Raw genomic sequence first — 14130 nt, forward strand, 5'->3', positions numbered from 1 at the left:
ATACAACAAAATAGAGCAAAAGAAAAAAGAAAAGCATCAAAACCAACTAAGCCAAGGAATAACTATATGTTCAGTTTGTCTGGTTAAAGGAACTTAGACTCTCGTATTTTGGTCTAATTGCTACTGAAAACAAAACTAGTTGAAAAACATATATTCCTATTCTATCCGATTAGTTAAGATTAGTGAAATTAATACTAGTTGAAAACCCTCTATTCCTATTCTATACAATTCTAAATTTTAATTATGCAGCCAAAAATTAAATAATCTTGAATGCCGATTACTTCAATAAATTAAAGAGCCTTATACTCCCGAATTTTGATTAATTCTCCAGTTGAATAAACCCAAAAAATCAATGAATATCCTTACCCAGATTAAATTAGTGAGATAACAACCAACAATAACAACAAGAACAACAAGAACATAGTCGAAATCAGAGAGAAATTAATCCTAACATCCAATTGATCGGTTTACAAATAACTACAGCAAAATTTTAAGAAAGATGACAGTACGTACCTGAATTTCAATGCGTGAGTTGTTCTTCGTATCGGCGCCGCCTGCTCGGAGTGATTTTTTGTGCTTTCTTTGAATAATTTTGGGAATAGATGCGTAGAAGGAGAGAGATAGACTAATTGAGGGAAGATAATAAAACCTAATTGCAGTTTCCATAACCTGATAAATGCAAATATTGAGAGAGTTTTTGGAGGGAAAAAATTGGTGGTTTCCCTCTCAGAATCGTGGAGAAGATTACGGGAGATCTCCAACTGAATGTGGAGAAGAATACGGGATATGAGATTTTTTTACTTCCTTGCTTGAGTAGGAGTGCCAAAGAAGGAAGATGAGTTAGCATAAGTTGGGTGGGTTAGCATTGATCTGTTTGTTTCCGATGAGTGATTGCGTTCCACCTTCCAGGAAACTTTGCTTGTTTCCTTTTTATTTTTAATTTAAAAAAAAATCATGTGCTACCCTTTTTGGAATTATGTTGAGTAGTTTTTAAGGGGTTTTCACTATCTGTGAAGTTCGTATTTAATTATTTCTTATTGTTACTTTATACGGAGTACTTTGTAGTAATATTTTGTGTTAGCTATGGTCTTGATTTGACTCATATATCCTACCCGAAAAAAAATTCCTTTTGAAATTTATACTCCCTTCGGGTTCTTTATGTACCCAATTATTATAGTCTCGTGTTTATATGATAAAAAGAGGTAGTTAAATGATGGACAATAGTGGGTAACGTAAGATATATGACAGAAATGTGTAATTATTAAGGTAAAAGGAGTAACATGGTGAAATAAATATATGAAGTACTAAAAATAGAGCAAAGTTTAAGTAGGTAGAACAAAGAAAACAAACCCCTTCTTAAAAGGTGATTAAATACGAGGTGGTATTTATCCCCATTTCTTACTTTAATGAAATAAATTGATCACTTGAATCAATTGTCATTTCACTTAAAAAAATAAGATAAACAATAATATACTTCCTCCGTTCCGCAATAGATGCATCGTTTCTCTTTTAGACACTATTCATTAACTAACTTTGGCAATTATTCTTTCACATTATGTAAAAACAAACATAGTCAAGTGAGATCTTGTTAAATTCGTATCAAGGCGAGGCATCAAAATATCAAATTTTTATAATTTTTACTTACACGCAATTAGAGATATTAATGTTCAAAAAAGCATGTTGGGATGCGTGAAAAAAGAAATGATGCATCTATGCGAAACGGATGAAGTATTAGGTTATGTAGCAAAACATATACTCCCTTTATCCCTTAATACTCGCACTGGTTTGACCGGTGCGGAGTTTAAAACACTTGAATTGACTTATTAATTTAATGGGTGGCAGTTGATAATGGGGTATTTTTTTAATATAGTAAGTGGAAAATGTGTAAGGGGTAGTGGGAGTGTGAATTTTTAAATGATTTTTTTAGGGAGTGGGTTAGTAGGTAAGTGTGAGAAATAATATAATATTGGTAAAAATTTCCATTTATAGAAGCGGTGCAAGTATTAAGGAACGACCCAAATTGAAAAGGAACGCAGTGCGAGTATTAAGAACGGAGGGAGTATTAGTTTAACATATATTCCTTAAGTATAAAAATATTATCTTGGTCTTAGATATTAAACAAAGAGTTTACCGAATGGAGGAATTACTTGTGAATACTTACATATTAAAGAATTTTTTAAAAAAATTAACTTATATATTCTGATGGTTTTATATATAAATCAACCTTACCAAGTAATACTTTCAAATTAATTACACATACTGATTAAATAGTTATGTTCAATAATCATAATCTATTAACTAGTTATACTTTCTAATCAAATAATCTCTACATTCCATAATGTTCCTCACTTTTTTATAATATGTGGTCTCCAATGCACTATTTTGACCATCGATAATTTTAATTTGACATTAGTAAAAATTACAAAAATAATAAAAATTTAGAAAATTTACATTGAAATAATTCCAATGAGATCCCACAAATTAATTTTCTAGGATTTATACTAATAATTAAACATAAAAAAGTTTGACCATATAAATTAATGATAATTAAACATGACAAACATTATATTATGGATGAAGGTTACATTTTATCATTATATAGTCATGTTTCTTAATGATAATATGACTAGTAGTCTTATGCGTAAGCGATCTCATAGGAGAACTAATATAAATAATTTAATTAAGAAGGAGTTAAATATGATACTTCGAACTATATATATATATATATATATATATATATATATATATATATATATATATATATATATATATATATATATATATATATATATATATATAACCATTAATAAATTAACAAATAGCTTATATTTAAGAGTGAGTATATATAGATGTTTGAAAATTACTCCCTCCTTATTTAATTAAAAGATACATTTTGACCGACATTTAGTTATAGCTCAGAGAGCGAGTTAAATTTATTAAAATAAGATGAAAGTGAGATAGTAGGTGAATTTCTTTTAATTTCTTTCCAATATGTAAGAAAAAAAATATAATCATTTGGGGTATTGTTTATTTCGTCTGGCCAGTATTTTAACAATATCAAAATTTTATATTTTTCCTAACATGTAATTAGAGATATTAACTCTACAAAATATGCATTGGCAAGTGTACGTGCCCAAGGAAATGGAAAACTTTCAGGAACAGAGAAGTACAAGATTACATATAGTTAACTTGCCGTGTCATACGTTCATTGTTTGGTTAAATTCATGTTTGTATTGATTGTACACATACAAGCACACTCATGTCTTATTTCAATCGAAAATTTATAGTCAATATTATGTTCGTAGTGGAATAGGGACCATAAGTATTTCAGTGTTTAATTAGTGACTGAAATTTAGTTAGTAATAAAATTGTGACTGGAATTTGTGACAGAAAATTAACTGTAACTAATAAGTGACAGAAAATTAGTCAGTCCTTGTTTTTTGACTAACGCATTGCAACTGAAATCGTGTCTGTAGTTACATGGGGACTGGAATTGTTTTGTATCAAAATAGTGACTAAAAAGTATTTCTGTAATTATTTAGTGACTGAAATTTGTAACTGAAATTTTGTTGGTAATTAAATAGTGACTAAAATTATTTCGGTAAATAATTAGTGACCAACGTATGGTTGGTAGGTAATTTGTTACCAATTGTTGTGACTGAATGATAATCCGAAGTTAAATAGGGATCGAAAATACTTCCGTACCAAATTGGCGACTGGCACTTGTCCGGTAGTAATTTAGTAACCAATATTTGTACGGTTACAAAAATCCGTCGCTAAATGGTCATTTTCTTGTAGTGTTTGTAACTTTTCACCCCTTCCCCTGTCCTTGACAAAGAAGAAACTGAATCAAACGCAAAACGTGAGCCTAGAGCAAACAAAAGAAATAGAAATGTCTTCTGAAGATGTACTCAAGTAAAACCGACAAAGTTTTATTTGTCAACATGTGAATCAACAGAGGGGATCGAGAAAAATAAAAAACAAATAATTATCAATGCACAATCGGCAATCAGATGATGTTCCAGCAGAATCAATATGTACTAACTCGAATACTATCAAGGATACTGTCAACAGCTTTTAACAAGGAGAAAATAAAGTTCAAGCCCTTACAGAATAAAAGAGCATTAATGCTTCAACGCAGGGTAGCAAAGCTTTTCTATTATAATCTCATTACAGCATGCAGTATAAGCTCCAGCCATGTCATATCACAGTTGGTAGCTCAATCAAAACAATATTTTGTGCCGCAAGTTATCTGCTCGTTCTGTATTAATAAAACTGTGATTTCCTATCATATCAGCAATCAGTATATCAAGAATGTTATGCACAAGAACATAGAAAGTCTGCACAAGTACAGCGTGATATGAATGCGATAATTTGTGATGTTAGACTGCTTATGTCAATTGTATTGGATGAGTATTATAATCGCAATGAGCTTGAGAGCATCTATTGCAAATATTCTACAGCAATCTTGCCCTAAAAGGCTAAAACTTCAGACATGACCCTGAACTTTATTTCCTCAAGACATATTTTCCACCATTAACAGTTATAGAATTAAACTCATAGATGCTTAATACTCCGTACTTAATTAGCTGACAGGCTCAATCGCACTCCTATCAAAGATAAACCTAACGTTCACCAACTAAAAATGTAGCAAGGGAAGCAGGGATCGTATCCACAGGGAAACAATGTTCTTTCCACTATTAATTAACTAATCTAGACTACTGGTAACAAAGAATTGGATTGGTTTGTATATTAAGCTAAGGCAAATAATCAAACTGGAATATAACAATATTAAGGGAATCTAGGGCAGCGGTTCACCATAAATGCAGACCGGGATTGGACAACGGACAATAACAATTAATTAACAATCATAACTAGGAAAACATGCATCTCTCGAATCTTATGAATTCCTTAGGATATAACAACTAGCGGGCTCTCGCTACGTACTAGAAATAATTCCTATCTAATAGCCACAGACCAAAAACATCAGATTTATACCTCTCGGCGCATAATCTAAGGTTAATCAAACTCAAATCAAAATAGTCCGGCCGAACAGAATTGACGAGCAATAATAATAAGCTATAGAAATTATAATCAATCAATCAAATAATCAAGTCCACATATAATCCCAATCATGCATTCATGGATCTCCTAAACCCTAGAAATTAAACTACTCACTCATGATAACTAATAACAAAGCGATTAACATAATGGAAAACATGATCAATGCAATAGAATAAATTAAAGTAAGAAACAATACCGACTTGAAGAACAATGGAAATTGAAAGCTTGCGTTTTTATATAAATCGAACTAAGTGTTTGAATTGATGTAGAGAGAAAAATAAAACTTAGAAAAATAAACTAAGGGTTTTGTGCTGGAAAAATACGATGTCCGTCAAAAATAAAACAAGTTTGCTTATATAGTTTTGCCAAAATAAGGCCTAAAAACGGAATTAAAAACGCGAAAAACTGCTGGAGGTTGGCGTCGCCCGATCGGGCGACGCTTCGCCCGATCGGGCGAATCACTCGATAGTCGGCCCGATCGGGCCAAAATCCGCCCGATCGGGCGGATTGCGAAATCTCCACAAAGCCTCCAGATTGACCGCCCGATCCGCATCGGGCGAGCTGCGCCCGATCGGGCGCGCGTTGATGAACTTGGCTTGCTTATAATTCCGCCCGATGGTTGCATTTCGCCCTCAGCTTCCAGGGCGATTTGCAATCTTCAATGTATTTCGCCCGTATCACCAAGTCTAACTCCCGGGGCTCAACCATAAGCATCTAAGGCTCCCGAAAGTCGACGATGGAGGTCCCGAACTTCTCGGACTCATATAGTGGCCTTGATCAACAATGAAACGGGTCTAAAACGACCAATTTCTCATAATCAAACCTGAAACTCAAGGCACACTCAATAACACACATTAGTACTAGAAACGGCTCCTAAGAGCACGTTTGATACATAAAAGTACTAAGGGACGGGGGTAAAAAACTCTATATAAAACGCATATATCAAACTCCCCCAAGCTAGATCTTTGCTTGCCCCTAAGAAAAGAAATCATCGATGAATACATAAATCAACTTCACCCCAAATACATCTAAAAACAATGGATACGATTCAAGGCAAAATCCAACAAGCATGCATCAATGTCAACCAATCAAATTCATTCAACCGCCAATCCACCTCAACAATCGTCACGCAAAGCGAACCACAAGTGTACAATGGAATTCAAGACTAGTGCTCACACACTCGTCACTCATTTATGTGGCGGATAAAAAATGTACCCGTTCGCTCCCCTCCCAACATATATGTGTACAATGCCCTCCCAAACTCACAACACTCGTGTGTCTAGAAAAACATGCACTCAACCTAGTAGTCGACTCGGAATGTGTCATGTCATAACTTGCATTGATAAACAACTACTTTCACATTAATATGACTCTATGCACAAAGGTCGGAAGGTCTTCAAAGCTTGTAATGATAGGCTTAGGTAGAGGTGCGGTAAATTTGGGTAAAACGTGAGCTTAAAGCCTTGGCTTTGGGGAGCATAAATCCTAGCAAAACCATGGTCAACCACAAATGAAGACCACAACCACAACTTCCCACTCAACACATGATGAAACAACAAACAAACCACACTATACTTTCTTGCCTTTCTTTCACAATTAAAATCAATCACTCATAAAGATAAGAAATTACAATACTTGAGTGTAACAATGTTTTGAATTTTTCTGAGAGTAATGAACTTTTTTCTTTTTTTTTTTTTTTTTTTTTTTTTTTTTGGAAACCTTCATATTTTCTATTCTTCTCATCTCTTTCACTCTTCATTATTTTTTTTTTTCTCTTTTTCAAACAACAAGATAAGAAGAACTCCCTTATTTCCTTTTCAACACTCACTTTGTGCTCAAAACTAAGCACACTACAACTCCCTCACCTCACTTACTATTAGCTCCCCCAAGCTAGGCTTGGGACTAGTAACCAATGGGGCTTTCATGGGCTTGTAATATGGCTAGTCACCGAATAAAGGGGCACAAGCAACAACATGGGTAGAAAAGGAGGGGACAAATGTATCTAATTTCATCTGAAGGCTACCTAAATAGAAAAATGCCTTCGTCCTCCACAATGTGCATGTATATGAGTCATAAAACACTACTAATAGTTGCAAATCAATACTCAAAATCAATGACACACCAGGAAGCTATCACACATCCTAACCAAATCAACTAGTCAAGCACCAAGTCCACAAATAGTTGGTCAGAGTTGACTCATGTTAAGGCATCAAAGCAATCGAATATCAAATCATGGCTAACGCATCCACATTGCTCGTCATCAAATACCAAGAATCAAAACAATTTTCAATTCAAAGGGGCACAGGGAAGCATGATATTGTATTCATCGGAACGTATTTTTGTATTTTTGTATATATTTTTTTTTTTTTTTTCTTTTTCAAAGCAATAAACTAATTTAGAAAGCATTAAACATACCAAAATAAACACACTAAAATAGAGAAATGCGAAAATAAAAGAAAGACATACCTACAATGTACAAGTAGTGTGAAACCCCCCCCCCCAAACCAAATCAGACAATGTCCTCATTGGCTCAAGGGTATCGAACCTCATCATCAACATCATCTCGGCATCACTGATGGCCTTGGCCATCATTACCAGCATCATCACCATCATCTCGGCCAGCATGCCCACTAGGACCCGCTCCCCACCCTCCGTACTGGGTGGGTGTGAAGGTGCCCATAGAACCCGGAGCTCCATATCCCTCCGCGGGATAGGTAAACCAGGTAGGGTGCTCGTAATCTGGGGCAATATAGCCCTGCCTGGCATACTGATCATAAAATGGGAACATGGTCCTCTGGTGATCAGCTGCGAACTCCCGGAACCCGAGCTCAAGTCTGCTCAACCTCTCATCAATGGACCCCTGATCCTCATGAACTACCGGGCCACTCTGGGGCCTCCCCGTGTCTCGACGCCCCCTCCTGAAGTAGGTGCGAGGCTCTGGCTGGTACTGATGGGGCTCTGGCTGAGGGTCAGGCTGAGGCTGGGGGTCAGGCTGAGGCTCTCGCTCAAATCCAACAAATAGATAATGAGCCTGACCGGGTCTGAAACTAGTGCGGCCCTGAGGGTCAGGCAAGGTGAAAAGCCTGTTTCCCTCGAACATCCAGTACATGGCTCCCGGCCTAAATAACCCGTGCTCCCCCTGCAGCCTACGGAGTCCAGCAAAATAAGCCAAATCAAGCAAGTTGCTACCCAGAACTGGGATCTAGTTAGCCTCAGTAAAATTGGCCGTGGCCATGGCTATGTGGGTGATCAACCCACCAATGGTAATCTTGGTAGTATGTGTGGAGGTGGCTATGGAGTAAAATTGAGAGGCCATGTGATGTGCAAGGTTCATTTTGTAGCTCTCCTCTCCTTCGGAAACGTAGCCACCTAGGATCTCTAGCTCCGTACTTCTAATGTTCTGGGTCTCATCCCTACCAAAGATAGTAAATCCTAGGAACCTGTAAAAGACAATGGGTACCGGGTGTTGAATCTTGGAAGCATGCAAATGTTGCATACTCCCGGGATTATCATTGCCCGTAAGCTTTCCCCACATGGTACAGTTATTGTGAGTCTCCTTGGGTTTCCTACTATATGTGGTAGACAATCCAAAAATTCTACCAAAATCAGATAAGCTCATGGTGTAGGTTCGGTTCATGACACGAAATTGAACCGATGACACGGTTCGATAACCATCCCTACGAATATTAAAACTACTCAAAAATTCTAGAGTCAACCGCCTAAATGTGAGACGGAGCATACCATACATGCTACTCATACCAACACCAACAAAAACACGTTTTAAATCACGCTCAATTCCCATTTCATGCAATGATTTTTGACATATAAAGCGAGTAGGGATTACCTCCCTCAATTTGAGGTGCATGAATCGTGCTCGTTGCTCCTCCGTAATAAAGATGACATCCGGAAAATCCGTGTCGGGCTCGAATTGCGGTGGTGGAGGTGGTGGTGTCGGTTCCCGAGCTCGGCTTGTGGAAGCCTCATGTTGATTTCTTGGTACCCTCGTGCATTTTCTTTGTGGTCTATTTGCCATTGATGAAAAATCTGAATTTTTGAGTTTTTTGAGTTTTTTTGGGTGAATTTGGGGATTTTGTGGGGATGAGTGAAAACTTAAATCGATTAGGTGTAGGTTGCAGAGGATGATGAGGAGATGATTTTGATGAAAATTTTGTTGAATTTGGTGGAGAATTGAGGGAGATATGGTGGTTGGAAGTTTTTTTTTGAGGTTGAGGTTTAATGGAGGGAGAGAGAGAGAGTTAGGTTGAAGATGAAGAAGAAGTGAAGAAAGAAAGAAGAAACCGTGTACTTGTCGCTGAAATCGCATCTCGCCCGATCTGGCGACATTCCGCCCGATCGGGCGGTTTGCGATCCTTTTCTTCTGATCCGTACGCGCCCGATCGGGCGCAGCTCGCCCGATCCGGATCGGGCGATTTGCGATTGCCTCTTTTCTTGACTTTTTCTGCCCAGAATTCCTCCTTGACTTTTCCACGAATTTTCCTCAACCGCCCGATCGGGCAAAATAATTTCGCCCGATCGGGCATTCCACTCGCTAGACAGCCCGATCGGGCAATATAAAATCCACCGATCGAGCATTCCACTCGCCAGTCCGCCCGATCGGGCATTCTGCGCCCGATCGGGCAGAAATAAGCTTTATGAAAATCATCCGTGCGCGCCCGATCGGGCGCAGCTCGCCCGATCCGCATCGGGCGATTTGCAATGTGCTTGGCCTTGAGCTTAATTTCACTTTCTCGAACTTGGGGCTTTAGGCCTGCACATTAAGAAACACCCAAACAGCGTAATGCCCTCTTCTCGCCTCACTAACACCAAAAACAATACTTAAACACACGTAGGTAATAGAAATACTTAAACACACGTAGGTAATGGAAAATACTAACTAAACACACAAAAATTAGAATCAACAATCAAGCTTATACTACTAAGGCAATAAATGGATAATGAAATACTCATCCCCTATGAGATTGATGTAATGTCCCCATTACACAATCTCCGTTTATGCGCAGACAATAGACATGAAAGGGATGAGAGCCACGACAGCTCATCGAATGGGGGCACCAAAGATGGTGCCACCTGGTGTCACATCGATTACCTTGGATGAGCTGTGTGGTGCGGGAAGTGACAGATCACGACCCCGATCGTGAACACGATGTCCACCGTTTACAGAACTTTCGGCCCCTTGGGTCGTGGCATCATCAATCCGTCCCTTCTTTCGAACCCATGCCGAAGAGTGTATACTCCGATCACCTCCACCTGCAAGACAATTTGAAACATGTGCTTTTTCCGAGGAGTTATTAGAGTTAGTATGAGTCAATTCGGTATTAAAATAATCATTAGAAATATTGACTCCAAAACACGACTCCTCTACCATAGGGTTCTTAGCAACATGGGTTAAATTGAAAGTAACCTTATCATCTCCCACATTTAGCGTCAACTTGCCATTCTTGACATCTATGATTGCCCCCGCAGTGTGTAGGAAAGGCCGACCTAAAATAATAGGAATTTGCCTATCCTCTTCCATGTCTAATACAACAAAATCAACAGGAATAAAGAATTTACCTACTCTAACAGGCACATCTTCTAAGACACCTAGGGGGTATTTTACAGATCTATCGGCCATTTGCAGAGTTATGTTGGTAACTTTTAAATCACCCATGTTCAACTTAGTACATACAGACAGGGGCATGACACTAACACTGGCACCTAAATCACATAAGGCTTTGTCAATAAAAAGGTTGCCAATATTACACGGGATAGAGAAACTCCCGGGGTCCTTCAACTTGGGTGGAGACTTATTTTGTAGTAAGGCACTGCACTCCTCAGTAAATGCAACAGTCTCCACCTCACTAAATGCTCTCTTCCTAGTCAAGATGTCTTTCATGTATTTAGCATATGCAGGTACTTGAGTAATTAATTCAGTGAAAGGGACTGTTACCTGCAGATTCTTTACCACTTCTAAGAACTTACCAAACTGCTTGTCTAGCTTGTTCTTTAGCTGACGATGAGGGAAGGGAAGTTTGATAGGTGGAACTTGTATCTCAACTTTCTTCTCAACCCCTGTGTCAGCTTCCTTATCCTTGACCACCTTCTCACTTTCTCTTGGCACAGCACCACTAACAGATACTTCAACCCCTTCCTCTATAGTCATAGGTGGCCCATCATACTCATATCCACTCCGCAGAGTGACAGCATTTACAGACTCTCTGGTCACAGGCTGTGAAGGGAGTTGACCTTTGGGTCTCTCTGCAAGAGCGGTAGCCATTTGTGCCAACTGTTTATCCATGATCTTGTTATGAGCAGTGAGGGCATCGATTTTGGCATCCTTTTCGCTTAGAGATCTCTGCAATTCCAACATCATATTCCTCATCTCTACAAGCATGGGATCAGGTTGTGTGGGTTGAGGTTGTGGTGGTAAGCCAGGTGATCCACTAGGTTGCGAGTTGTAGTTGCTCCGCGGTTGGTAGGGTTGTTGTGGTGGTGGAGGGTGTTGAATCTGGTGGGGGTTCTGAACATTAGTACTCCTATATGATAATAGGGGGTTGTTTTTATACCCCTCATTGTATGAGTTGGAATACGGATTGTTCTGCTTGTAGGACTGGAATGCATTGCATTGTTCGATGGAGCTTCGGCATACCTGTGCATAATGGCCCTGCATCCCACAACTATTACAGACATTAGCAGATTGGGCACTTATTGCAGCGACACTAGCATGTTGGGTGGATTGGGAAGATGCGATCTGTATATTGTCGAGCTTGTGATGTAGGGCAGTTAGCTGAGCAGTAAGCTGTTCAATAGAATTCATCTCATGCTTAACACCTCGGTCGGCAAAACCTCTAGGATTCCCATATTGGGCACTATGGATGGTCATCTCCTCAATCACCTCCAAAGCTCTAGGCACCTCCAGTTGCATGAATCTTCCACTGGCAGCTGAATCCAAAAGACACCTAGATTCATTACCCAGACCATTGTAGAACTGCTGAACCAGGAACCAGTCATCTAAACCATGGTGTGGGCACTCCCTTTGCAAGTCCTTGAATCTCTCCCAAACTTCGAACAAACTCTCATCTACTTGTTGAGAGATACCTAATATCTGACCCCTCAGACGAGCTGTCTTCTCAGGTGGGAAATATTTAACATAGAAAGCAAGGGCCAAAGAATTCCAATCGGTGATTTTCATAGCTGCGCGGTTGAGACTGTTAATCCATAGCTTGGCCTTCCCACTCAATGAAAATGGAAAGAGTATCTCCATAGTCTGCTCCGGTGTTAAATTCTTCTGCTTAATGGTGGCACAATACTGAATGAAAGACTGAATGTGGAGATTGGGGTCTTCACCCTTTTCCCCACCGAATTGGTGTCTCTCGATCATGTTTATCAGCTGGGGTTCAATCTTGAAATTCTCGACCGCAATGGAAGGCATGATTGCCTTGGGAAGCATAGACAGACTTGGTTTAGAATAGTCTGTAAGCCTTGGCACAAGTGGGGGTGGTGGTGCTTGGTCACCCATCTCTGAATCTGTATGGAATAGATTGCTAATCAGATAGTCGGATTCAGAGTCAGAATAGTCTCTCAACTGTTCAACGAATCTACGCCGTCTACGAAAGGTCCGTTCAGGTTCAGGATCGAACGAAGTCAGATCGCTGGTATGGACAGTCCTGGGCATAAACAAGCAAGAACTAGAAAACAGTCGTGAGATCCGGTCTCAAGGAACGGGAGTCCCTTGAGAAGTGACAAACAATAATCCAGAAAAACAATTAATAACAGAAAATAAAACCGTTTCCCCGGCAACGGCGCCAAAATTTGACAGGCTCAATCGCACTCCTATCAAAGATAAACCTAACGTTCACCAACTAAAAATGTAGCAAGGGAAGCAGGGATCGTATCCACAGGGAAACAATGTTCTTTCCACTATTAATTAACTAATCTAGACTACTGGTAACAAAGAATTGGATTGGTTTGTATATTAAGCTAAGGCAAATAATCAAACTGGAATATAACAATATTAAGGGAATCTAGGGCAGCGGTTCACCATAAATGCAGACCGGGATTGGACAACGGACAATAACAATTAATTAACAATCATAACTAGGAAAACATGCATCTCTCGAATCTTATGAATTCCTTAGGATATAACAACTAGCGGGCTCTCGCTACGTACTAGAAATAATTCCTATCTAATAGCCACAGACCAAAAACATCAGATTTATACCTCTCGGCGCATAATCTAAGGTTAATCAAACTCAAATCAAAATAGTCCGGCCGAACAGAATTGACGAGCAATAATAATAAGCTATAGAAATTATAATCAATCAATCAAATAATCAAGTCCACATATAATCCCAATCATGCATTCATGGATCTCCTAAACCCTAGAAATTAAACTACTCACTCATGATAACTAATAACAAAGCGATTAACATAATGGAAAACATGATCAATGCAATAGAATAAATTAAAGTAAGAAACAATACCGACTTGAAGAACAATGGAAATTGAAAGCTTGCGTTTTTATATAAATCGAACTAAGTGTTTGAATTGATGTAGAGAGAAAAATAAAACTTAGAAAAATAAACTAAGGGTTTTGTGCTGGAAAAATACGATGTCCGTCAAAAATAAAACAAGTTTGCTTATATAGTTTTGCCAAAATAAGGCCTAAAAACGGAATTAAAAACGCGAAAAACTGCTGGAGGTTGGCGTCGCCCGATCGGGCGACGCTTCGCCCGATCGGGCGAATCACTCGATAGTCGGCCCGATCGGGCCAAAATCCGCCCGATCGGGCGGATTGCGAAATCTCCACAAAGCCTCCAGATTGACCGCCCGATCCGCATCGGGCGAGCTGCGCCCGATCGGGCGCGCGTTGATGAACTTGGCTTGCTTATAATTCCGCCCGATGGTTGCATTTCGCCCTCAGCTTCCAGGGCGATTTGCAATCTTCAATGTATTTCTCCCGTATCACCAAGTCTAACTCCCGGGGCTCAACCATAAGCATCTAAGGCTCCCGAAAGTCGACGATGGAGGTCCCGAACTTCTCGGACTCATATAGTGGCCTTGATC

At 39.0% G+C, this 14130-nt stretch overlaps 1 non-coding gene across 1 annotated transcript; it reads left to right on the forward strand.

Annotated features, from left to right (window-relative positions):
- Positions 1-12077: 12077 nt before the first annotated feature.
- Positions 12078-12184, forward strand: LOC130466506 (small nucleolar RNA R71). Its single transcript, XR_008926729.1, has one exon. It is a non-coding gene; the product is annotated as a small nucleolar RNA R71 (small nucleolar RNA).
- The last annotated feature ends 1946 nt before the right edge of the window (positions 12185-14130 follow it).

This window comes from Spinacia oleracea, chromosome 1 (genome assembly GCF_020520425.1).
Source record: "Spinacia oleracea cultivar Varoflay chromosome 1, BTI_SOV_V1, whole genome shotgun sequence".
NCBI lineage: Eukaryota > Viridiplantae > Streptophyta > Magnoliopsida > Caryophyllales > Amaranthaceae > Spinacia > Spinacia oleracea.